The 7,190-nt window shown below is 36.4% G+C and overlaps 1 long non-coding RNA gene across 1 annotated transcript; it reads right to left on the bottom strand.

The window, feature by feature from the left end:
* Window positions 1-2,189: 2,189 nt before the first annotated feature.
* LOC117141357 lies at window positions 2,190-5,552 on the bottom strand. Its single transcript, XR_004459480.1, has 5 exons — window positions 5,487-5,552; window positions 5,346-5,433; window positions 3,734-3,889; window positions 3,400-3,506; window positions 2,190-2,325 (listed from the first exon to the last, which is right to left on the bottom strand). It is a non-coding gene; the product is annotated as an uncharacterized LOC117141357 (long non-coding RNA).
* Between the last annotated feature and the right edge of the window lie 1,638 nt (window positions 5,553-7,190).

Raw genomic sequence — 7,190 nt, 5'->3', positions numbered from 1 at the left:
TCATACAAGTGAGGAGTGTCAACCTGCTAATTATTTGACTCTATTAACCGGGATTCCGACATTTTTAACATTTCAAAATCGGAGGCGTCAGGTGTACCTGCTATTACATTCTGTGCGGTGCCTAGAAAGTTCAGGCTCCTGGAGATCCTATGATGAACTTTTAATCCATACAATACTTCTTATATGGTCGGTATCGACAATTAACAATTTTCGCATATGCGACTCTGGGAATAAATCGGACAACCTACTAGTTTCTTCTACCATCATTAAGAATTCGGTGAGATTACTTGAATGCCTGAGCAAATACAGCCCACACCAGTACAACACCGTCCGTGATAGGAATATACTGGGACTGCGAGCAGTCTGTCACTCTAGCGATAACTAAAGATAACGTAATCAGTATAATTCTGGCGATACTGTAAGAAGGCGGCAGGTTAAATCTATTGTGCGTCTAATACGTATAAGTATGCTTAAGTATGGAGTACATAATAAAGCGTAGTTAGTTTATTCCCTAACCGTTTGATGTATTTTAGATATACCTTTTCTTCTACCTCAAAAATTCGATGTTGTCTAGTACGGTTGACCCTATCTAGATTAGCCTGTTGCGCTTTTCCGATGCTGTTCCCGATTGCCAGTCTCTGAGCGTCGTTGGCAGAGTGTAAGGCATATTTTGGATGTAAATTTGTGACTGAGTGTAATGTCTTATTATACTCTACCGTGGCTCTCATGATGAACAAGTAGAAATAGCGTCATGGAACAATTTTTTTTTTCGAAGTCAAGTAAGTTTGATTCAAAATTCTTTAGTTCCAAATAATATTATATTAAAACCGGAAAGAAGTAACTACCACGGAATAGGTGGACAAATATAAATTTTTGGAAAAATTAGGTGCATTGTATATTTTCAAAAAAAAAAAGCTTATAAAGTTAGTTTTTTAGTCGTAGAAGATACATTATTATTAGTACCTACTTTACTAGGACGAGATTTAATGAAAATAATGGAAATCCAATTATTACATAAGAAACAAATAAATGCTGACAAAAATTTTTCAAATAAAAATTTTAATTACGAGAGTAATCACATATTTTGCGCATCTCTTTCCACCAGTAAATAAATAAGCTATAACTAAAAGAAAACTATAAATAATTTAAATTAAAAAAATTAGATAATCATATTGATATAAATAGTTATCAAGAAAATTATCAATATGAATATTTACAAATGCCATTTGGAAAAAAATGAGTCAGCCATTTTTAACGATTTATTACAAAAGTTTTAGAAGACTTTATTAAAACAAGCAGATATGGTGTAATTTTATACGGATGATATAGTGGTAGCTAACAAAACTTAAGAGCAACATAAAGAAATTTATATCGTATTAGTGAGAACAACCTAATGTGAATTCCTTGGCCATAAAATCATACGTAGTGGAATAACACCTATTTAAGCACTCCGGAATTTAAATACCCTTCACACGTGCTTAGCATTTAACTCAAACTTTAGGCTTTTTGTACAATCCTTTGCAAAAATTGAGAAACCTTTAAGGGAATTATTAAAACAAAGAAGGCCATTTTCCAAACAATAGAAGTTTTTAAATCGTTGAAAACTGTTTTACGAATTCTCCAGTTTTAGCGATCTTTAACTGTAATCGTTAGACTAAACTTCACACAGAAGCTAGCCCGCGTGGAACAGAGACAAGATCGTTTTATTAAGTTGAAATTATGCTAGTGAGGGTAGGTATCATATTTTTGAGTTAGAAACCCTAGCGATTATTAATGCATAAAGTCGATTTAGAGTCTATTTAGAGCATAGGCATTTTAAAACAGTGACAGATTTTAATTTAGAGCAGACATTAAGTAGGAAAGCCGTAAGCCATAAGAATTGGAATACCATGATTATTCTATGGTTCACGACCTGGTGTTGATATGCCCCATGTTGAAGCTACATGAGTATGAGTACACAAGTTGAAGTTGAAGCGAATATCATAGGTAATAGTGAATATATTTAGAATACCATAGGATCTGTAGCGAAAACCGTAGGATATAGTAAAAACCCAGAGAATAGAGTAGGAATGATAAAACCAAATTTAGTAGATACAGACACGCTCCATAGTTTTACAAAGCCGTGTATACCTTTCCATACAATTCACTTAGGACCTTAAGTATAAAATCAAAAAGAAAAAACCTCCTTGTAGTCATAGAGCACTAGTACTCGTTAAGCAAAAGACTCACTTAGTAAGTACTTTGACATTTATATCCGCCGCAAACGTTGTAAACCATACCATAGCATTAATATGGTAGATCGAGGTCGATCAGGCCGAATGTAAACTGTGTATAAATATAAAATACTAAGTGTAAGCTATGTATAAATATAAAATACTAATATCGATAGAATTGTATAGTCTTAAGAAAAAACGATAGTGTGATCGAGATCAAGGAGTTTGAATAAAGCGCAAGCTTTTCCTTCGAACTCATTAAATTCTCATTGACGTGGTTTTGACATGCGAAAAGGACACTCTACCCAATTATTTAAAAACAATACAGAATGCTATAGTCGATTTTCCCGACTATCAGATACCTGTTACTTAGCTAGTGTGAATGCGAACGCGAAATTTCCAAATTTGTTTTGTGATATCGATAGATATTGGGGAAAAAGATGATAACAAATTGAAAAGATGTGGGCGTGACCGGTTTGGTGGTTTTAAAGCGTTAGAGTGGTCATGGCAAGAAGTTGTTTTGCAAATTGAAAGATATTTAAGCGACTTATAATATTATGAAAGAATATCCAACAAATTTTCAAATATGTGGGCGTCAGTTTAGGCTATTTTAGGGCGTTAGAGTGGGCGTGCCAAAATGTGTTTATGATCGATAGATATTTTAGAAGTTTATTTATGGGAGTGGCAGTGTTTGGCGAATTTTAAAAAGTTAATTTAAAAAAGTTAAATTTACAAGAAAAAATATTAAAACCTTTTGCAGAAGTGTGGGCGTGGCAGTGTTTGGCGATTTGTGAGCGTGTCAAAATGTATCAACAAATTTGCGCTGCGGTTAAGTCTCTGGAAATTTACATGACTAATAATTATATCAAAAAATATCGAAACATTTTATAAAATTTTGGGCGTTTTGGTCGTGGCTCCGGTATGTTTCTAGAATCTATATGTTTTATCCAAACCTTCTAGCTTTTATTGTTCCTGAGATCAAGACGTTCATACGGACACACAGATATGGCCAGATTGACTGGGCTATAGATCCTAACCAAGAATATACATATTTGATATGGTCGGAAACGCTTCCTTCTGCCTGTTACAAACTTTGCTGTTTTGCAACTAATCTAGTATATCCTTTTACTCTACGAGTAACGGGTATAACAAATAATTAAATAAAATATTGGGTAAGTAGTCTTACTAAAGTTTTTGGTTGAAAACGTTTCTGGTTTCAATCCCATAATTAAAGGCATGAATTCCGATCACGTATCTGATGTTCGTCAGGCCGTTAGGTTTCCAGGAAGTAAACTTAAAGGAGGAAAGATTCTATATTTCTTTATGCTAAAGTTATTAACAATTCATATGTACATAAGTTCACGCTAAAGTTTTATTACTAAGGGGAGATAGTTAATAAATAAGGTAAAAAGAAGCGGACCCAGGTGGCTCCCTTGTGGGACACCGGATGTGACTCGGAGAATACAAGAAATATAACTTTTAAAGAGGACCCGTTGCGTCCTGCCATTCAGATAACTTACAATCCAAAAAAAGGTAAACCGTTTCACTAGAGGCTTGCACAAGGCGTCCTCACAGAATTTGGTGAAACAGCCAGGGATTCCGTCGGCAGAAAGCTTTCGATGAGATTTGAGCGTAGTGTTACCGAAATTATAAATATGTTTCGGATCCTGTGCGAGCTGGAATTTACAACGGTTTAAATAGCACGGCAAAATTTAAACAAGCACTTAAATATAGGATAGACTGAGAACTGGCATTTTTAAATTTTAGTCCGGACTTTACAACTTTTTATTACACCAAGGAGGTTTGTAAGAAATTACCGGATAGTACAAAACAGTTGACATCCGTTATTATGTTAAAGAAGTAAAGATCTCACCTAAAATTATTTAGCCTCAGAATGTTTGTCATGCGAAAACAATGAATTCGTTTGGTTAACTTCTCTGATTTCTTTTATATTACCTAGTTCATCTATGTTACTGTCACGATTTTCACCTCGAAAATAGGTTGATATGTATCTTCAGCTTGGGTAAGAGGTGCTATTCTGGTCAGAAACACACTTTCTGGACTTGTTACAAGACAGATCAAAAAATCGACCAAAAGAGTTTTGAATATAATTAACTTGCGACAACGATAAGTCGAGCAAGCCGTCAATAAAGTCATGTTGTGCTATAGGGAAAAGAATGTTTGATTTTTTTTCTGGGGACCACATTGTGGCAGGAATATTAAAATCACCTAGAACTCTCAATTGGTCCCTATTAGACATGCGTAGACATGACACATATGCACATAGTACGCGGACGAGTCTGTTTGTGAGTGTGTGTGTTAAAATAACGCCAAAGCATTTACTGACACAGTTCCACAGTACTTTGCTCAGAAAAAACATCACAAAATCATCGGCTACGCCAACAGAGCCAACAGCATCGGCTGCAGGGCCAACGCTCTTCCGATGCGATGAAATACCGATGGTATTTGAAACAAATTCAATTCTATTTTATTTCTTGCTGACTGCTAACCCGACGTTCTCAGTCGCCGAGTACATAGGCATCATTAGAAACGGAAAATACAAATACAAAATATGTTGGTAAAAGGAACAGGGACGAGCAATAAGGAAATAACAATTTAAAAAAATAGATCAACGAATTCATTAATCATAGCCATTCCAGCAACATATTCATACATTATTATACATTTTATATTTACGTGTACTCTCTTTTTTTTTGTTTTATTATATCTTACTTTAAGGTCAATCGGACATGTGGACCCATGTTCCAACTCAACTGAAAAGAAAGTGGAACTAACTCCGAAGAACATCAAGACGACCTAAGCTCTAGAATTTTATATTTATTTGTATGCTTAAATTTAAATCGTCTGCATAATTTACATAATAAGCAAAACTAAAAAAAAAAAAAAAAGTGTTCTCTTTAAAAATGAGTTGGAATTAACTGATTAAACAGCGGTGAACAAGCAAAGAATACAACGATGACTTGCGGGTTGAAATGCGCTTAAAAAGTGCCAATTACAAAATCATCGCTAAGTTTCATACATATTGGTGCTATGTTTAAGCGCTCGTCATCGCTCTTGAGCGGTGATTCACCGGTAAAGTCGATTGGACGGAACTGAAGGGTAAATACTCACCGTAGTCGCTCGAGTGGAGTTGCCTTCAACGGCTACTTCCTTTGGATACCAAGGAAAGACTTGGCTATAGTAGCTCGCACGTTTTATTCTATGATCGTTATTTAAGATTATTCAGTACAAATTATTCTAATCTTATCTTACCGCAGTTTGCCCTCCAAACTCTCGATCGACAATGGACGCTAAGTTTTTCGCGACTCGCGATGGCGGCCATTGTGTGCCCGCACACATTTATCCACCAAATCTTATCACTATCAGGAAATACTGACTACGCCTATCGATTACACCGTTCAAAATGCGACAGTTACTTTTCAAGTATTTAACCATTGTCTTCTCCAACCTTTATCGCTCTCCTAACACCACCAAAACGGATTGGTTTTTTCCTCTAATCTAAAATTTTTTATATTCTTTATAAAATTTGACAATTACTTGTCTCTCGCGCTGTATTAAAGTTTTGGTTTTAGTGCGGAGACACCATCGTTTGTTTTCAAAAACTCTCGATGTCTTGAAAAAACAGAAAAACATCGATAGTATCGAGGGTGCCATCAATGGTTTTCCAGCTCTAATTTCAGGGAATGCATCCAAAAGCCTATTTGAGAATGACTACAGAAGCATTTCGGGGAATCATGAAGGAGAGTCTCACGCCCGGCAAAAAGATATGGTAATTTTCCTTCATATAGAAGCACTTACACTCGAAAAAAAATTATTCCGGAGTGCACCGAAGTGTTTCTATTTCCGACTGGGTTTGTTTGTTAGAAAATAAGTATGAATGTATTTTAAAAAATATGTATGTTCTTATTCACAATTTTAAAATAAGGACATTGTAAAATTAAAATACAAGTAAAAAAGATGCTAGTAATTCTAGGTTCAGCTTGTACCCGAATGTGCGTGATTTTAAAAATACAGTGTGCGGCAGCAAAGTTTTCTTTTTTTAGATCTCAATAGGCATCGGAAAATATTCATTTATTTTTATAATGTCATGTCTAAAGTTTTTATTTATATTTTTTTGATGAAATCAGATAGATGACGTCTCCCATTCACCATAAATTGCGTAAACCGTTTTCTGTTGCTATGTGGCACGGGGAAAACTCTGCCCTAAGAAAAGCCTGAGGAAAGAAAGCAGTTCGTAACAAATAATCCGTACCCAGGGAACACCCCGGCAGGCCATTATAATTGTAATGGGGTCCTATCTTTATATGACCTTCAAATCGCATAGGTTTTATGATAAGTGTCAGCTACTGCTGACCCTTGTCAAAGGAGATCGGGTAATGAGATCCCTAGGTTGGTTCTATTGAGCCTCCTTGGTGGGCGAGATCTGTTTAGGTATCTGGTATCTGCTCGAGTGCTGGTTTATTTCGTCAAATACCGTTGCGTGTTTCAGGTCTCTGTGCAGGGTGGTGTTTCGAACAAACCACTCGCAGCCGGTGTTAAGTCTTGCTACCTTATTTTGAATAGCCTGGATCATTTTGATTTGGCTGCCGCATGCCAAGCCCCAGATTTGGCACCCATACTTCCAGTTTGGTGCTAAGATCTGTTTGTAAATTGTCAGCTTGTTGGGTAGCGACAATTTTCTGCACGATCAAAGTAGCGAGTAGTGCTTCGCCACCTTAGCACGTAGGCGCGTTCTGATGTCGGTCACATGCTTGGAAAATGTAAGTCTGCGATCCAAAAGCACTCCAAGGTACTTTGCTGCGTTCGGCTGTGTTAGGGGGGCTTCCTCGATGTAGACGGGCGGTGGCGTTCTCGCCTTTAAAGTAAAGCAGACGTTGTTGGATTTACTGCTATTGATGCCAATGTTCCAACGTCTTGCCCATTCCGAGAACCGGTATGCAAAGTCCTGGATACCAC

The sequence above is a fragment of the Drosophila mauritiana genome, chromosome 3L (genome assembly GCF_004382145.1).
Source record: "Drosophila mauritiana strain mau12 chromosome 3L, ASM438214v1, whole genome shotgun sequence".
NCBI classification, from domain to species: Eukaryota; Metazoa; Arthropoda; class Insecta; order Diptera; family Drosophilidae; genus Drosophila; species Drosophila mauritiana.
The sequence above is the reverse complement of the archived record's forward strand: the minus strand, read 5'-3'. Positions and strand labels throughout refer to the sequence as shown.